Below are 20833 nucleotides of genomic sequence, written 5' to 3' on the forward strand. Positions count from 1 at the left end.
ACATCACCCGGGGACCACGCCCCATTCCTATATAAGTCACTGCGGACCGCGCACACGGCATTAAAGCGGGAGATAGCGTTGTGTCAACATCGGAAGAAGAGAAGAGGGAAGGAGACGACAGAGAAGACCGGGCCACCGCTAGCAAAAGAGCGGGTAAAAGAGCAGAAGATAGCGGAGGAGCCCGACAGAAGATACCAGAGAGCGGGAGAAGAACCGGAGAGTGCGAAGAAGAGGACGGAGAGCGCGGAGAAGTCCGGAAGTCGGAAGAAGACCCCGGAAGTCGGAAGAAGACCCCCGGAGCTGCCTAATAAATTACTTTAAAACCTGTCTAGTGTGTTTTTTTATTGACACTTTTTTCCTAGGTGAATGGGTAGGGGTACGATGTACCCCATACTCATTCACATAGGGTGGGGGGGCCGGGATCTGGGGGCCCCCTTATTAAAGGGGGCTCCCGGATTCTGATAAGCCCCCTGCCCGCAGACCCCGACAACCAATGGCCAGGATTGTCGGGAAGAGGCCCTTGTCCTCATCAACATGGGGACAAGGTGCTTTGGGGTGGGGGGCCGCAGGGCGCCCCCCCTGCCCCAAAGCACCCACCCCCCCATGTTGAAGGCATGTGGCCTGGTACGGTTCGGTGGGGGGGTCCCCACCCCTTTTCCTGACTGACCGGACTGCGTGCTCGGATAAGGGTCTGGTATGGATTTTGGGGGGACTACCACGTCGTTTTTTTGGCGTAGGGGGTTCCCCTTAAAATCCATATCAGACCGAAGGGCCTGGTATGCTCTTGGAGGGGGAAACCATGCCGGTCTTTATTTAAAATTTGGCATGGAGTCCCCCCTCAAGATCATCAGAGCTCAAGTCGCATGCCAAAGTCGGATCAGTTAAGACCGCGATCCGACTTCGATCCGACTTCAGTGATATTCAGTGGGCTGAAGTAGGATCAAAGTCAGACCAAAGTAGTGCAGGGAGCATTTTCAAAGTCGGACCGACTTTGAAAATGGCCTAAGGCCTCTTGCACACTGCAGCTTGAAAAAGCTCAGTACAGCACAAAGAACACCACACTGTCATGAGGGACATGACAGTGTGGCGCGATAGTGAGAGGGGTTTAAGGGCCGTGGCTAAACAAAACCTGAGCTTCCTTGTACCTATAAAATATGCCGAGGCTGAGTTTTCCATAATAGCTGTTGTGTTAGCCTGTTAGAATATATGAAAGACATTCTGAATGCGTAGATACAGCATATGTAATATAGAAATATAAAGCGTTATAACACCTTGATATATGGAATTGTCCATTATTAAGTTATTTTAAAGGGCCCATGGTCCATCTCGTCAGTAGGGAAACCAGAAATTATCAAAGCGTACCGTAAACAAAGCAAATTACTAAGAACCAAGGTCATAATTGGGGAAAGGAGACAATAAAAAGACCCCAAGCTAACCCCTCCCTCTAAGCACCCCGAGGATGGGCTGCATAAACACATTCAGTCTGTGAAAGAAAAGAGGAGAAAAGTATGAAAGAAGAAAATAGGACCTAATCAAGGACATAGAGGAGGTCTGATCCAGTCAATCACAGGGACAAATATGCTCCCCCCCTTTAAATCAGGGAGATATTCATATAATTCGGCCAGGGCTCCCAAGTAAGTTCAAATTTATGGACCCAATAGTGCAAAATACTGGTCCATACACTCCTGCATCATGATCCAGGAGATTTTTCGCTTTGCTGTGGCTAGAGAGGCCGTCTGCTTCTTCCAGCATCTGGCAATAGACAATTTTGCACCCAAAAAGTTTTGTATCCTAGGGAACTCCCACCAAATATGATACATAGATCCCAGGAGATCACACCCCCTGAAACATAGAGGAAAAGAGGGTGAGTACATTTTGGCTAACCAAAGGGGAACCAGGTACCATCTAGTAATTACTTTTACACTTGCTTCCATCAGCACAACATTTATGATCCCCTTGTAGGAGTGGGAAAAATCATTGTACCATGTATCTAAATAACATTCTTTGGATAAATCCTTCTCCCAATCCACCACGTAAGGGAGTTTATCCTGATCCTCCATTAACAATTAATAGAGAAGGGAGATCTTTAATGAAAGAGTGAACTGTCAACACCAAGGGGATATCATTGATAAGTGAAATCAATAAAATGGGGTAAATGGCACTCCCTAGTTAGGGGGGTAAAATTCTTTATTTAGACACCATCAGTGCTTGCATAAGAAAAAAGCAAAAAATGAAAAAGTAATAATCTACTAATGATAGCCCCCTATGTTATATGACTATATCCAATCAGAACATGATTGGGGTATTGCCCACATTATCGGCTGTATGCCATCACCCAATACCCAATTACCACCTTACCAAATTACAATAATTAAGCCAGACAACTTGTTTTTGGGTTAAAATGGCCATAGCAGCCTTTTTATTACACAAAAAACAAACCATAACAAAACTTTAATAAAAGAAATAACTGACTTGAAAAAACTGCATAGGATTATTGAAGGCACCCTTGACTGCTCAAATTTCTGTATCTGGCACTACCTCGCCTATTACGGCCCCCAGCCGTGCTTTACGCCAGCTCTGGGACAAATTTAGCCAAATTCACCAGCCAATACAGCCAACTATTACTTCCGCCCTTATTAGGGCAGGTACACCCCTACCATAGATGGGCCCAACCCATCTTTTTCCAAAGAAATTCACTATCCCCGCCTTCAAAAACCCTACGACCTCTGCCAAGACGCCCGGCGTGAAATGCCGCCTTGCAAGCCCAGGAACCAAAGATCAATCCCTACTGCATTCAAATGAACCCCGTACAACCCCATCAAGTACAACCACGGATCTTGCTCCAATTCCCTGTGAAGAATCGCCAAACCGCCGTTGCGGACAAAACATTTTGCTACAGCCTTATTGATCTTGATCCTGGCTCTATTAATCCGCTCCACAGATACAGCCAAACGCCAGGAGGCCCTGGCCACCATGTCCGACCACACTACAAGTGTGTCCTGGAACAGGGTACGCAATCTTAAGAGATCATATTTAATGTCTCTGTATAATTCCCTGGACGCCCGGAGCCCCAAATCATTTCCTCCTACATGAAGTAGAAGTACGTCAGGGGGCCTGTCAAGCCTGGCGTAATGGTGCACTTCTGGAAGAACCCTCGACCACAACATGCCCCTGACCCCGATCTACCTGATCCTGACCCGTTCTCTGGAGAATCCCAACTGACGACCATCCTGCCTAACCTCGGCCCTCTTAGCCCCCAAGAAAACGTAAGAATGGCCCAGGATCCACACCAAACATTCCGAACCTGTAAAGTAATACAAAACATAAACAACACAAATCCCCAGCACCAACACACACGACAAGAAACCAACAATTGAACACCCACAACATGTAAGAAAAACACAAGAAACAGAAACACACGTAAAACCTTCCCCCTTCCCCCACTTAACCGTGCTTAACTATGACCTATCCAATCTCACAATAGATGAGGCTGCACATACAGTTGAAAAAGTTGTGACTCCCATCTACCAAGTTGACGCACTAGCTTGTCTTCCAGGCCCCATCGGGCCGCTTCGGTGGCTGCTTCAATTCTGAAAGAATGGGAGGAGTAATTCTGTGTCGAATAACCCGCAGCCAGGAGACACTTCTTGAAAACAGCCCCAAACTGAAACCTAGACAATGCAAACCCATTACTATGTTGGAGCAAAGGACCGCGGTCCGTGCCCCTGACCTCCAACCATTCCCGTACTGCCCGAACAGGGCACAAGGGCCAGCCCCTTACCTCCCCCAAAGTAACCCATGCACCTTTACCACCTTGGTCAGTTTTGGACCTGCGAATGAAAAGGGACAACACTTCACCCCTAAGCACCACATCAGCCCAGTCCAAACCACCGCCACCCCGTTTTGACCTGTACACCAATTCTCCAATTCTGAACGCCCCAAAAAACGCCGATTTAAAAAGCACAGCCTCGTAAGGCGAGGAACAAACCTCACCCATGACACCTATGATAGTCCCTAGCATGCTGAATGAAACCGGGCGGCGGGAATCCCTTGTGTTCTTACCCCGCCTGTAGCCCCGCAAAACCCATTTTACCAAAGCATGCTTGGTAACATCCCCAACCCCAGACAATTGAAACCAAACAGCCAAGCCCGACATTTTCTGACCCAATTTGGATGCGGAAACACCACCTTCCACATTCCTGCCAATGAATTCTAGCACCAAACACAAATAGTCACCTTCGCTAGCACATCCACCTACTTCCCGTTTGAGTGCAAGCCACTCCCCCCAAACCTTCTCATATGCGGTCCACCTAGCCATGCACACAGAATCCTTGATGAGTCTTGTTACCGTTCGAATGCGATGTCCCATAAGTGGTCTGGGCAAGGCCTGCCATGTCGCTCCGCTCCCGGCGCCAACATTCTGAATCTGTCCCACTGTAAGCGAGGCAAAGCATCAGCCACATTGGTCACACCCAGGACATGAACAGCACGAACATGACAATTCAAACACAAACATAACAGCACTAAATGCCTCAGAAAACGCACCACTGGTGGGGAAGAAGCGGAAATTTTGTTAATAGCCTGTACAACCCCCAGATTGTCACAGTGAAAAAGAACCCATTTGTTCCTAAATTCCTGCTGCCAAATTTCCACCGCCATCACAATGGGAAATAGTTCCAACAGCACCACATTACCCAGTAAGTCCGCCTTGCGCCATGAGTCCGGCCATTCACCAGCACTCCACTGACTCCCCAAGATTGCTCCGTAACCGACTGCCCCGGCCGCATCCGTATAAAGCTCCAAGTCGCACGCAGAAACCATTTCATCCATCCACAATGACCTACCAGTGAACTGTGCTAGGAACAACTGCCATACCCGCAAATCGTCTTTCTGTGCCTTAGACAAATGCACAAAATGGTGCGGTGCCTCGACCCCAGCCATGGCCGAAGCCAAACGCCTGCAGAAGATCCTGCCCATGGGCATAATGCGGCATGCAAAATTCAACTTGCCCAACAATGACTGCAAGGAACGCAAGCGAATCTTGTTGCTGCCGAGGGCAAAGGACACTGCTGCCTGCATGTCCTCCACCTTATCAAAGGGAAGCCGGCATTCCATGCGCACCGTGTCAATCACAATCCCCAGAAATTTCAGCGTGGTGACCGGCCCTTCAGTTTTTTCTTGCGCCAAAGGTACACCGATTAACTCAAAAACGTATTGCAACGTGGCCAACAGAATATGGCACCCCCTGCCCGTCGAAGGGCCAATCACCAAGAAATCGTCCAGGTAGTAAATTATGGAATGCAAACCGGACACATCCCTCACCACCCATTCCAAAAAGGAACTGAATGTTTCGAAAAGTAAACAAGATACGGCACAACCCATAGGCAGGCAGAGATCAGCAAAATAATGACCCTCCCACATGCAGCCCAACAAACGGAAGCTGTCGGGATGCACCGGAAGAAGGCGAAAAGCCGATTCTATATCCGTCTTTGCCAAAAGAGCCCCCTTGCCGAACTTCCGAACCCAACTAACCGCCTTGTTAAAAGATGCGTAAGAGACCGTACAAAACTCGCGGTCAATGGCATCATTAACCGACAAACCATGCGGATATGAAAGATGGTGGATCAACCGGAAAGAATTGGGTTCCTTCTTGGGAACCACTCCCAATGGAGAGACAACCAACTCCGCTACAGGGGACGTTTCGAAAGGGCCTGCCATCCTACCCAAAGCCACTTCCTTAGCCAATTTCTCCGACACCACCGAATGGTGTTGTCGTGCCGACGACAACAACAAATTAGCAGGAACAGGAGGAACACCGGATAAAGTGCAAGGGATCCTAAAACCTACAGAAAAACCATGGAAAAGAAGCCGTGCCGCCGTTTGATCAGGATACCTACTTAGGAACGGAGCCAGTTTTTCCACCTTCACCGGCGTCCTCCCTCTTGCCAGCTTCACCAGACTTACCTTTGTTTTGTTTGAAGCATTTCGCAAGTGGATGAGATCCCCCGTAGCCTGAGCATTCATGTCAGAACCGGCATGATCCCCCAAATCTACAGTTCCCTTTATTGAACTGCCAACAGAAACCTTTCCGCTTTCCGGCCGATGGTGACGTGGTTCCTGCTCCCCCACCAGCCCCCCCTGAAAAGGGGGTGTTTGTTGCCCTCGCCTGGGTCATCAACTTCATCCACAAGCTGATATCCTTGTGGTCCCACCTAATTGATGGCCTGAGCGCCTTGCGTTGACGGAATTGTTCATCGTATCACAACCAGGACACTACCCCGTACACCCTCTGCGCCTCACCAATAGCATCCGCGTAACAAAAGAGCGCAGAGCACTGATCTGGAGACTTCTCGCCGATGACACTGGCAAGAACATTGAACGCCTGTAGCCAATTCCCCAAAGTCCTGGGAATAAGCCGGTATCGCCTCTTCTCCTCTTCCTCCTTCTTACTCTCATCCGGCTTGACCTTGTCCAGGTTAAACTTTTCTAGGGGTAACAGGGAGAATATCTCCACGTACTCACCTTTCCAAATCCTATCACGCACTTCCTGTTTCAAGTGAGATCCCAGCGGTCCCTCGAAGCACACATATACTTCGCATTTAGCCACGTCCGCTAAACGCACACCCTCGGTGTCCCCCGTGGACTTCTTACCCTCCTCCGCCGCCTTGGCTGAGCTCTGCGATGATGCCTCTGTGGATGACGTAGCCACCACCGCCTGCCCTGTCCCCTCCTGGGGGGACGTCACCGATGACCCTCCCGTTAGCCCCCCAGTCGAGCCCTGGCTGGCCACATCCCCTGATGCAATTAGCGGAGACTGCACAGCTGTCCATGCCGACGCCGGGGAAACAACCCCAGTTGCACTAGACGCCGTGGAAACAACCCCAGTCGCACTTGTCCCCGTGTCGCACCTGGCTAGTACTTCGCTGAAACCTGCCATGAACGCTTGTAGCAGTCCAGCCACACCAGTCATCACCAGGCACCACCGATGGCACCCCTAGCAAGGACCCCCCCTCACAGCCGTGTCCTGCAAGGCTACCTCCCGAACAGCAGAGTCTTGCCTTATGCCCATCACAGCACCCCCCCCCATAATTCGCTGTCCTTCCTCAGCCACAGAGCCCCCCTTTCCCTGTACCTGTCCCTGTGATAACATTCCTGTACTAACAGCTGACTCAGACGACATAACAGTAGACACATAAGACGCACATGGATAATACTTACCAGGCTGCCCAGACCGCTCAGCCGTCACTCCGGATCCCTGCAGCTGATCATCCTCTCTTCTCCTTGGGCCGGCATCCGCCCCCTCCTCTCCTTCCTCAGACGCTGACAGTTCTCCCTCCGACCACTCTGCATCATCATGTATCACGTGCGTACTGCGCTCCGCTGACAGGCGCCGGCCGATGACGTCACCGGAGGCCGCCGCTCCGTTCTCCTTCGAGTTCCTCCTCCCCCGCTGCGCTCTTTGCCTAGGGCCTGTGACAGAAGCTGTGTGCAGGTCCCGCTGAGCTGTAGGCTCGGCGCCGGCTCCCCTCTGGTAACCTCCGCTTCTCCTGTTGACAGTCCCAGCCGTCCCAGGCATCAAGCCAGCACTGGGTGAACGCACTCTCCCCCGCAGGGCTGCTCTAATGGCGGGCGTAGCACCCGCAGAGGCAGCCGTATGGTCCTGTAAAGCTGTAGAAGGGGGGTGGGATCGTGTGGCTGACCCACTTCTTGCCCCCGGGGGACGCCTGTGATGAGGATTCCTCCCAGCTACGTTAGCCGGCTGAGAAGGCGTTCTCTTGGCTGTGGAAGCTGAAGGGTCCATTACTGGGCTCCCAGCGCGGCGACACCCCCTCAGAGGCATTTCAGGGCTCAAACGCTCAGGAGGCCTTGACCTCCTAGCGCGTGTAGTAGAAGGGGCAGGTGTAGCAATTACCTGCCCCGACTCCGGCAACAGTCCAGACAATTGATCACGTAGCCATTGCGGTCCATTGGCAACCGCCGCCGCGCGAATCCTGGCCAGCATATTGTCAAGATCCTCCATCTTAAGTCAGTTAACTGCCAGACACAGCTAAACACTCAGAGAATCTCCTCGGTTGCTGTCCAAATTCAGTGATACTGACCAACACCCAGCCACACCCTGCCCCACCCTATGATCCTCCAATGGGTACCTCTTATCATATCTCTCCTGATATTTGACCCTCCTACCAACTGTATCACTTTCTTAACAACTCCCACCTTGCTATAGCCTTATAGGGAAAACCCCATCATGCTGGCCCTAATCCTATGCTGCGCTTCAGCTCCAGGCCCATACTATAAGTGCTATATACGTAATAATAATATTAGTGGCTGGTCACATCTATTAACAGTACTATAGATAACCATTAACAGTACTAAAAGTAACCATAAAAATATATAAAAAATGATATATCAACTCATGAATAGTAATTGCCGTGAATTCAAATTTGCACCAATCATATATCAATTTATGTACATCATACCAAGTCAAACCAGTAAAAATATACAGTATATCAGAATATGTGCATCATAACAAATCCAACTGTAAAGTATCCCAAAAAATCGTCCAAGGGATAATGAAAAAAAGAGAAGAAAAAAAAAAAGGAAAAATAAAAAATAGTGAAGCTCCAAAATGGCAAAAGTGTTCAAACAATCTGGTGACTCTTGTGCTCAAGCTGAACAGGTGACTCTTGTGCTCCCCCTTGTGGGTCCCCACTCACCAGCTCCTCATACCCCTACAGGGGTGGTAGGCATATATAGATATCGTGGATGGTCTCTCTTGGTAGCTCTATTACTGGCCCGTGCTTCCACCCGCTACACCAAAACAGACATCCAAGACAATCATCTGCTCAGCGCAACCTCAGCCACCATATCCAGGAAGTAATCCAGCAGCTAGTCAGGGCTTAAGTCCATGCTGATCCTCCGCACCGGCCGCCATTCAAATTGCCCTAGACAGGGTGTGGCATAGGGATGGGCTTTATGTTCGGGTCGAACATGAGTTCAACTCGAACAATGGCTGTTCGCCAGTTCGCCGAATAGCGAACAATTTGGGGTGTTCGCGGGAAATTCGAAAGCCGCGGAACACCCTTTAAAAGTCTATGGGAGAAATCTAAAGTGCTAATTTTTAAGGTTAATATGCAAGTTATTGTCATAAAAAGTGTTTGGGGACCTGGAACCTGCCCCAGGGGACATGTATCAATGCAAAAAAAAGTTTTAAAAACGGTTGTTTTTTCGGGAGCAGTGATTTTAATAATGCTTAAAGTGAAACAATAAAAGTGTATAATTCCTTTTAAATTTCATACCTGGGTGTCTATAGTATGCCTGTAAAGTGGTGCATGTTTCCCGTGTTTAGAACAGTCTGACAGCAAAATGGCATTTCTAAAGGAAAAAAAGTCATTTAAATGCATGGAAATACACATAACCGTTCATTGCGAAAAACGGCATGGGATTCCCCCACAGGGGAATCCCGAACCAAAATTTTAAAAAAAATGCATGGGGTTCCCCTAAATTCCATACCAGGCCCTTCAGGTCTGGTATGGATATTAAGGGGAACCCCGCGCCAAATTTTTTTTTTTTAATGGTGTGGGAGTCCCCCCAAAAATCCATCCCAAACCCTTATCTGAGCATGCAACCTGGCAGGCCGCAGGAAAAGAGGAAGGGACAAGAGAGCGCCCCCCCCTCCTGAACCGTACCAGGCAACATGCCCTCAACATTGGGAGGGTGCTTTGGGCTAGCGCCCCCCCAAAGCACCTTGTCCCCATGTTGTTGGAGAGAAGGGCCTCATCCCCACAACCCTTGCCCGGTGGTTGTGGGGGTCTGCGGGCGAGGGGCTTATCTGAATCTGGAAGCCCCCTTTAACAAGGGGACCCCCAGATCCCACCCCCCCATTTGAAATGGTAACAGGTACCCGAACTATTTCACAAAAAAGTGTGAAAATGGTAAAAAAACAACACACACCGTGGGAGAAGTCCTTTATTACAAAATAAAAAAATAAACTGTCCCACGTAGTCCATTTACCTCCGCTGACGGACCGAAAAAAAAAATAAAGAAGATCTGCCTCCATGGGATTCACACGCCATGACGCTTTCTTGCAGGTGACAGCTCTTTTAAAACTGTGGGCTGTCACCTGTGAGGACGTGTCATATGGCGTGTGCCCCAAAGCACCCTCCCAATGTTGAGGGCATGTGGCCTGGTACGGTTCAGGAGGGGGGGTGCTCTCTCGTCCCCCTCTCTCGTCCCCCTCTCTTTTCCTGCGGCCTGCCAGGTTGCGTGCTCGGATAAGGGTCTGGTATGGATTTTTGGGGGGACCCCACGCCATTTTTTTTTCTAATTGTGGTGCGGGGTTCCCCTTATTATCCACACCAGACCTGAAGGGCCTGGTATGGAATTTAGGGGGACCCCCATGCCGTTTTTATCAATGATCTCTTATGTGTATTGCCTGACCGACAATTCATTATAGCCACAAGTAGTTTTAAATGACTTTTTTTCCTTTAGAAATGTAATTTTGCTGTTGTTCTGTTCTAAAAACAGGAAACATGCGCCACTTTACAGGCATACTATAGACAACCCCCAGGTACAACATTTAAAGGAATATTAACTTTTATTGTTTCACTTTAATCATTATTAAAATCAATGCTCCCAAAAAAACGTCCGTTTTTAAAACTTTTTTTTGCATTGATACATGTCCCCTGGGGCAAGACCCAGGTCCCCAAACACTTTTTAAGACAATACCATGCATATAAGCCTTTAAAATTAGCACTTTTGATTTTTCATGTTCGTGTCCCATAGACTTTAACGGTTTTCGCATGTTTGAACAAATTTTTTGCCTGTTCTCATGTTCTGGTGCGAACCGAACGGAGGGTGTTCGGCCCTTCCCTAGTGTGGCAGTCATGGACAGCGTAGGTGGAGGAGTTTTTCTCTTCAATTTTTTTGGTCCTGCTGCTGGTATAGTTGCAATACCCTCTTATATGTTCTTGTTGAAGTTATGGATTGGGCACTGCATTCCTTGTATGTTGTACCTTTTAATGTGAACTTTGAGTCTTTTGGTAATGTCCGTATGTGATGTTTTCTTTGACTCCCTGCCAGAACAATCCGATCAGCGCTCTCAGCTGATTGGGAGCCGATCAGCAGACCTTTTTCGACCATGCCCCTTCGACAGAAGCTGGTGGAACGGCTGGCTTCTGTCAGACTGGCTGCAGTATACACAGGCCGAATGTCGGCTGGTTTCCATTGAACTGGCCCATGCCGCCTGACATTCGGTCTGTGTGTACTAGGCTTAAGGGTCCTTTTCTGCAGTATTCTGGCAAGAGACATGCTTTTCTGCTCAGGATGTGGCTGCATTCTAAAGGAAAATGAACTGTAAGTATTTTGCTGGTGTAAACTGAAAGTTTAATTGGGCTTTAGAGTACCCGCAATTTCCTGTAACTGTGTCAAAATTGTTTTCTACATTCACAAATACCAGGAGTTATATTTTGGTAGATGTTTGGGACCAACAGTATGAGTGGTTTATTATTGCAGTAATCTCCATGTCTGGAAAAGAAAATTAATTATCTTGTAGGATTAGCTTCCTCTTTGATTATTTATTAGACAAAAGCTTGTCAAACACTTTGAACGTGGAATGTCTGTGTAGGAGCCGGGGCCTATAAACAATGCAGCAACTGAGGGTGGGCGATGGGAATTTGGAATTTTTATTAGATGTCTCGGGAGGTGAGTAATTTAGAAGTAATTTTCTGTATAAGGTCTTTAGGTGGGAAATGTAATGAGTATGATCACAGCATGAATTTTCCAGCACTGTCTTGCTATGCGTAACATCTGACTGTCTGTACTTTAATAGAATAGGAAGATTTTAACCTAACCCGCTAATGACCATCCTGTGTATACAATAGAAAATTCTTAACACGTCTAGAAAGTTATTATGTTGCCACACAGGCAGTTCTTCTTTCAATCTTTTTGATAAACGAGCCCAAGAGAGCAGAAAAAAGGTCAGCTAATGAGAAGGGAGAGCTGTGATGATGTCACCCGTTGCTGAGTAGGGCTACTTGTGCAATATTAGAGCTGTTGAGCATTGCATTGTATTGTGGTAAGGGTAGTGACCAAGTACTGGAGCATTATTAAAAAATCTTGCCTGGGGATGCGCAGTGTGCTCCTGATGTTGCACCTGATTTCAGAATTTGTGAAATTATTGGATTCTGAACAAATACAAAAAGCCTCACTTCTTGATCCACTGCAGTAATTTTATAGATGATTCAATACTTCCCCCTGCAAGAGCTTTTCCCTCCTGACGCGTTTCACTCCTTAATTGTAGAGCTTTAATCATTACTCTACGACTAAGCTCCATAAAGGAGTGTAATGGGTTAAAATGAGAAGTTCTTATGGGTGGAAGTATTGAATATTGGTCAATGCAGTTGATAATGGAGTAGGGCCTTTTTTATCTGTTTGAAGTCTTAAGCATGGGAAGGGCAAGCCACTGAGTGCGTACACACGACGTATGGAAACTAGAGGCAAATATACCTAAAGTGGAGCAATTTGGTTTGAAATTAATTGGCTGCTTAAGCGAAATTAGCTTTAAAAAAGAAAAAAAAAATCACATGAGATTGTTTTCTCTTTCAGCGCTTGACATGTTGATTTAAGCCAATTTTACTAATCCTAATCCTAACCCTAACACTAGCCCCATTCAGCAAGTCCATGTGACTACCATGTTGCCATTTGTATAAATTCAGGTGCCACTGATTCTCTATAACCAATCAAGTTGCATAGTCCAAGTGTCCACTGCTTGGTACAATTGTATTCAGTATATAACTGCTATTCCAGTTCATCATAGCTACCCTTGGAATTATGGGAAAATTAGGGAAAAAAAACTTAGTTTGCCTTAATGGTACAGTGGGAGAAGTACATTGTGTTTCATTGTAGGAGAGTGGAAAACACATCTATAATGCAATGACGGTTGTACATTTTGCTATGATGGGATCTCTTGTAAGCTTTTCTCTAGGTACGTACCCATAAGAGGTAAATGTTATGTTTTTCAGACACTCCTCCGTGCGAACCTAATGACCCTTCCCCAAAGAGAGATTTGGATAAAAGATGTAGAGATTCCGCTGTCAGAATGTGGCTGGGTCTCGGCTCCGTAAAGTAAAGGTCACATTGACAAGCGGATAAAAGATTTGTGTTATGGTGGAGGTATATCCTGTACCCTAGCTCTGTTTTTCCAAAACCAAAAAAATGGTATTTGCAGCAGAATATTTCAACCACAAAATAATTGCTTTGTATTTTAATGTTAGAATGAGCTATGAGTTCAGAAGGGACTTAACGGAGAGGTTCTGACAACAAATTTGTTAACCATAAAACTGGGTTTAAACCAGACCTAAATAAAGAACGTGGGTCTGATTTAACAATTAGAGATAGTGTATACATGCATAGCTCTCAACTGTCTCTTTTTTTGGATCCTTATTTCTCTAGAGACTGGTGAAATCACAGAGAATGCAGCCTATCCTTTCACTAGAAACCTGTGACATCACTAATAATACTGCCTAATTATTCACTACAGCCCAGTAACATAATTGAGAATGAAACCTATCTATTCTCTAGAGACCAGTAAAAACACAGAGAATGCAGCTTATCTATTCAGTAGAGACCGGTGACATCACTAAGAACATAATTTATTAATTCACAAGAATCTTTGAGAATACAGCTTTTTGATTTACTAGAGGAGGATGACATCACTGAGAATGCAGCATTTTGATTTACTAGAGACTGATGACATCAATGAGTATGAATCCTATCCATTGACTAGAGGCCGATGACATCACTGAGAATGCAGCCTATCTATTTATTAGAGGTGGTTGACATCACTGAGAATGTAGCCTATCAATTCACTAGTGTAGAAAAATATATACTAAAATATATACTCGCGCTGATTGTGAAAAAACAGTGAAACAAAAAACAAAAGCAGCTGCCACACACAAAGTGCTAATCACTTGAGAAGATATAAAATTATGTAAATATGGCACTCGCAAAATATAATATAAATGTACAAACAGGTGTATGTATATACAACATAAAATATGGTGACAAGTACAAAGTCCAAATGAAGTGACCAAAAGTGTTTCAATCCACGGTGAAGGAAAAAAAAAATGCTCCAAAGACCTGACGGGTCTTTGATGGCGCCCTGTGGGAGGGCGAAACGCGTTGACGCAATTTCCGGTGGTACTGACGTCACTTCCGGCCTCGTGGAATGCACTTCCGGTCCTGTGGAACGCACGCCGTGAGCAGCGTTTGACACATCCACAACACCATTTTTTATGCCTGTTTTCATCTAAAATTTTGTAAGTACCCATTCCCTTGTGCAATAAACCTTTTTAAATGGTACTTTCACTATTAGTTCCATTCTTTATATCTTTTTGGGTACCTGGTTATTCTGCTGAGAACCTTCACAAAGAAACGCTCATTTGATGATCTGACATCATTTTATATCAATTCACTAGAGCCGGTGACAGATGATATCAATGAAAATGCATCCTATCAATTTACTTGGGACCAGTGACATCAATGAGAACACATCCTATCCATTTACTAGAGATTGGTGACGTCACTGAGAATGCATCCTATCCATTTACTAGAGAATGGTGACATCAATGAGAATGTAGCCTACCCACTCACTAGAGACCAGTGACATCAAAGAGAATGTAGCCTACCCACTCACTGGAGACCAGTGACATCACTGAGTGTATAACCTGTCCATTTACTAGAGAATGGCAACATCACTGAGAATATAGACTAGAAAATGTGACATCACATAGCCTATCCATTCACATGGTGAACATCACTGGGAATGCTGCCAATCCATTCACTAGAGATTTATGACATTACTGAAAATGCAACCTATTCTTAACTAGAGAATGATGACATCATGAAGGTTGTGGCCTATTCATTCACTAGACTCAAAATTCAAAGAACCTTCATTTTTCACATTATTTTTCTATTTGCAAAATTACATATTGATCTATCTGAGGTCTTATGATGCCCCACTGGTGTTGAAATTGGGACTATTAGAAATGCATTTTGTTTTTACTACATGTCCACTGTGTCAATTTGTATCTTGTCACTATCCCATCCAGTCTGGTTTTTGGGTGGCCACATGGGAAGTGTAGTAAGGCTGTGTATACAAACAAGCAGTAGGTGCTCCATCTTGTACCTTTGATACAAAAGGTACATCTTCCACAGCCTTCTCTACAAAAGTTAATCTGGAGAGAGAAGTTTCCACAGGCTGATTACAGCGACAGATGTCTTAGTTCCTCCGCACGTATCGGAGAATGGCAGTATACAAAGGGCTTTATAGAGCATGGCTTCATCCCAGAGCGATGACTTTAAAAGGCAAACTGTCCCTTAGTTCGATGTTGTGTTGTCTGGGGTCTCGTTCGCCTCGTCCTGTACATTCCACGGCTACCACATCACTTCCCAGCAGCCAATGGAGCTGAGTGAGAGATAGCATGCTATCTGCAAGTCAAATTTCTCATCATTGCTTAACTCCTGCGGGATCCTGGCTCATCTCCCCTCCTTGCAGCCAGGTTTACACTCGCAGCTCATACTTGCCATAGCTTGGATGCACAAACCCGCTTATAAAATCCACATTTCCAGGATTCTTTCCGCCACCCCCCCCAAGCAGTAAAATATACAAAGACGGGACGAGGAGTAAACAATTATTTCAGCGCTAATCTGCCTTTATTTTCGCTGTTCTTTTTGGTAATGGAATTCGCAGTTGGGCTTTCTCGAGTGATGGGTGAAAAAAAGTTTGGGTCTTGCAAGAGTCTCAAAACAGATCTATAGGTGGAACACCCTGAAGCTCTCTCGCGTGTCTGCATTAACACAGCGCACACCTCTGAGCTGACAGTCCCAAGGATGTTATGTCTGGGAGGATGCTGAGGATTCTGGGAGAAGCATGTGCTCTGTACACCTGCTCTTAAGAACCAATTAGACTTATGTTGTGGACTTTTTTACAGCCAAAGATTGAATCAAGGACAAAAAAACCCATAAACCTCCTTCCTCTCAGACAAAATTGAATGTAAAAGCTTTCCGCTTGTATGCTTTCTTCTTGCTTCACAATTGCTCAGAGCCAATTATCATTCTTAGAATCGAAAGAAAATATAAAAAAAGTCAAGTGTCTCTCCAAGCTAAAGCCAAAATCACTCAATGCAAAGTTCAGAAGAATTAATGATTTTCCCCAAAACATTTCCCATATACTATTTGCAGTCAATTGCTATTATATTGAAAGTACGGTGGGGAAAATAATTATTTGATCCCGTGCAGATTTTGTAAGTTTGCCTACTTACAAAGAAATGAAGGGTCTATAGTTTTTATTATAGGTGTATTCTAAATGATGATAGAGACAGAATATCAACAAAAAATCCAGAAAAAAAAAACACGATACAAATGTTATAATTTGAGTTGCAGTTCAGTGAGTAAAATAATTATTTGATCCCCAAGCAAAACATGACTTAGCTTAGTACTTGGTGCAGAGCCGGTACAAGGGGGGGGGCGGAAGGGACGGATGCCCTGGGCGGTACAATTTATTGGGGGTGGGGGGCGCAGTGAAATGTCCTTCTAAAATAGGCACAGTAGTCATTAAATGGTGGCCCGTGAACAGACCGAGCAACGCTTTTGCCCGGACCGCCAGGCCGTCAGTGTAGTAGCAGTCACTAGCTTGCTGGGACTGCGGGTTTCCCAGCAACCAGTGACGTTGCGTGTGTGTTCCCCGCCTCCTGACCGTGGCTCTCACTCCCAGTCTTCTGTCGCAAGAGCGCCTGACCGGGTGTGACATCACGTGCACGCTCCGCCCCATCCCCCTGCTACTCGCGGCTCCCAGCTCCTGTCCTGACTCTCACTCGCGACATATATCTCGCAGCTTTCCACCCCACTGCAGCTTGTGCTGACTACTCCTGAGTAGGGATGAGCTTCGAGTTCGAGTCGAACCCATGTTTGACCGTTCGTCGAATTTGAGTGGCGCGTCACAGCCCATAATTCACTGTGGCATCGCAGTGCATTGCTGGCTGATGATTTACCAAGCATGCACTATGACCCACATGCTTGGCCAATCACAGCACCGTCTGTACAGAGAGCCGTAATTGGCCAAAGCCAGGGTGGCTTTGGCCAAGTATGGCTTAGGGGGTTTAGTACACGCCCCACACTATATAAGGCCGCCTGCACGTCGGCCCTGTGTAGTGTGTTCCGGCGTTGAGAGGGAGATAGAGAGAGAGATAGTGTCATTTGATATAAGTTAGATAGAGTAGGCAGGCAAGTCAGTTAGCTGCACTTACAGTGTATTGTGTATATATATATATATGCATCCTAGGTGTTGTAATATATATATATATATATATATATATATATATATATATACACACTGTATTCAGTTAAGCTAGATCCGTTCCTGTTATTCTCTTCCTACTGACAGGCAGGTAGGTGTTTTTACAGCTACGTGAAGAAAATTGCTGGTGTTCTTCTGATCCTATTAGTCCTATTAGCTACAGTATCTACAGTTAGTGTAGTGCGTCCTCTGCACAGTGTGCACCTAAAGTTATCTGAAGAAAATTGGTGGTGTTCTTCTGATCCTATTAGTACCGCAGGCAGCTGCAGTATTTACAAGTTAGTGTAGTGCGTCCTCTGCACAGTGTGCACCTAAAGCTACCTGAAGAAAATTGGTGGTGTTCTGATCCTATTAGTACCGCAGGCAGCTGCAGTATTTACAAGTTAGTGTAGTGCGTCCTCTGCACAGTGTGCACCTAAAGCTACCTGAAGAAAATTGGTGGTGTTCTTCTGATCCTATTAGTACCGCAGCCAGCTGCAGTATTTATAAGTTAGTGTAGTGCATCCTCTGCACAGTGTGCACCTAAAGCTACCTGAAGACAATTGCTGTTGTTCTGATCCTATTAATACCACAGGCAGGCAGCTGCAGTATTTACAGTTAGTGTACTGTGTCCTCTGCACAGTGTGCACCTAAAGCTACCTGAAGAAAATTGGTAGTGTTCTTCTGATCCTATTAATACCACAGGCAGGCAGCTACAGTTAGTGTACTGCGTCCTCTGCACAGTGTCCACCTAAAGCTACCTGTAGACAATTGCTGTTGTTCTGCTCCTATTAATACCACAGGCAGGCAGCTACAGTATTTACAGTTAGTGTACTGTGTCCTCTGCACAGTGTGCACCTAAAGCTACCTGAAAAAAATTGGTGGTGTTCTTCTGATCCTATTAGTACCACAGGCAGGCAGTTGATTCTGCTAGCTGCAGTATCAGTATATATATACATACTGCCAGCTTTGCTCCAGTGATGAGGAGGGAGGGGATGATGAGGTCACTGACTCCACATGGGTGCCTGATAGGAGAGAGGAGGAGGAGGCACATCTCCAATGAGGCAGGATGCCCTCCAGGGGCCAGCTTAAGGGCAGCACACCGACTGCATCACACCACAGAGCTCCGCATGTGCAGGGCGCTGCTGTCTCTGCGCGTTATTCCAAAAGTTCTTTGGTGTGGGCCTTTTTTGAGATGAGTGCATCAGATCCCACCGCTGCTATTTGCAACATATGTCTCAAGCGTATCTCACGTGGCCAAAACATCACCCGCTTGGGCACCACATGCTGGACCAGACATATGTCGACCTGCCATGCAGTTCGTTGGGAAGCGTACCTAAAAGACCCACACCAAAGAACAAAGCGGACCTCTCCTTGCTCCTCATCAGCTAGGATCTCCAACCCCACTATACCTTCAGTCCTCTCTGAAACCTGCACTGAGAAGAAAGGTGTAGAATTAGGTGTGTCACAGCCAAGTACTTGCGGGCAATCTGCTATCGGTACACCAACATCAGATTGTACCAGGCAAATTTCCCTGCCCCAGCTGCTGCACCGCTGAAATAAGTTCGCTCCCAGCCATCCACATGCCCAGCGGTTGAATGCTAGCTTGGCTAAATTGCTAGCACTTCAACTGCTGCCTTTTCAGTTGGTAGACTCTGCCCCCTTCCATGAGTTTGTGGAAAGTGCGGTTCCTCAGTGGCAGGTTCCTAAACACCACTTTTTCTCACGGAAGGCGATTCCGGCTCTCTACCGGCATGTGGAAGGCAATGTCTTGGCCTCGCTAGACAGGGCGGTCAGTGGTAAGGTGCATATTACCACTGACTCATGGTTCAGCAGGCATGGACAGGGACTTTATCTATCTTTCACCGCGCACTGGGTGACTCTTCTGGCAGCTGGGAAGGATGCAGGACAGGGTGCAGTAGTGTTGGAGGTTGTTCCACCACCACGCCTCCAAAATTCTACTAGTGGTGATTCTGCCACACCTCTCTCCTCCACCCCCTCCTCTTCTTCTTCCTCCATGGCCTCTTCCTGTGCTGATTTGTCCTAGGAACCAGCGGTGATCCGTAGGCGTTCAAGGGGCTAGGCAAGCACGCAGGCAAAAAGATGCCATGCGGTGCTTGAGCTGGTGTGCTTGGGGGACAGGAGCCACACTGAGTCAGCTATGCAGGGGCAGGTTCAGAGGTGGTTGATGCCACGCCATCTTAAGGCAGGTATGGTGGTTTGCGACAATGGCACCAACCTCCTCTCCGCCCTCCGACAGGGACAACTGACCCATGTGCTCTGTTTGGCTCACGTCCTTAACTTGGTGGTGCAGCGGTTCTTGGGCAGGTACCTGGGCTTACAGGATGTCCTGAGGCAGGCCAGGAAAGTCTGTGCATTTCCGCAGGTCATATAATGCCAGTGCTCGGCTGGATGACCTCCAAAAGGAATTTAACCTGATCAAGAACCACCTAATCTGTGACATGCCCACCAGGTGGAACTCAATGTTGGCCATGCTGCAGCAGCTGCATATGGAGCAGAGGGCCATCAATGAGTACCTATACGACTATGGCACCAGGACAGGGTCAGGGGACCTTGGTTTTTTTTCCCCACGCCAGTGGGCTACGATCAGGGATGCATGCACTGTCCTGTCACCATTTGAGGAGGCCACAAGGATGGTGAGCAGTGACAGTGCATGCATCAGTGACACTGTCCCTCTTGTCCACCTGTTGGAGCACACGCTGCGTGGAATAATAGAGAGGGCACTTGAGGCAGAACAGAGGGAGGAAGAGGAGGACTTCCTTACCTCTCAAGACCCCCTTTATCCAGACAGTGTTCCTGCGTGCCCGCCGATCACACAGTTAGAGGACGAGAAGGAGGATGATTGTGTCAGCATGGAGGTGGAGCCTGGCACTCAGCATCAGCAGCAGTCTTCAAGGGATCATTTACAGTCTGAAGTGACCCAGAGGACTCTGGACCGAATGCCTCAGCAAACCTACGCTGCATGGCCTCCCTGATCCTGCAAAGCCTGCGGAAGGATCCTCGTATTCATGGTATCAAGGGGAGGGATGATTACTGGCTGGCAACCCTCCTTGATCCATGTTACAAGGGTAAGGTTGCGGACCTTATCTTGTCGTTGCAGGGGGAGCAGAGGATGAAACGTCTTCGGGAGGCCTTGCAAAAAGGTTTGTGCAACGCATTTCCAATTTCCTGGTCCTCCTGGACAACATGTTGCTGAGGCTTCGGTCAGTCACAGAAGGAGCGGTGGAGAAGGTGGCCGTCTGACCGATGCGTTCAGACAATTTTTTAGTCCGCAGCCCCAAGATCTGATCGATTCCAGCAACCATCGCCAGCGTCTGATTCACATGGTGCAGGATTACCTAGGGGCAAGATCAGACTTGGACACCTTTCCCACTGAAAATCCTCTGGGCTACTGGGTCTTGAGGATGGATCACTGGCCAGAGCTTGCACAGTATGCAATTGAGCTACTGGCCTGTCCTGCATCCAGCGTTCTTTCAGAAC

Source organism: Aquarana catesbeiana, linkage group LG03 (genome assembly GCF_042186555.1).
Source record: "Aquarana catesbeiana isolate 2022-GZ linkage group LG03, ASM4218655v1, whole genome shotgun sequence".
NCBI classification, from domain to species: Eukaryota; Metazoa; Chordata; class Amphibia; order Anura; family Ranidae; genus Aquarana; species Aquarana catesbeiana.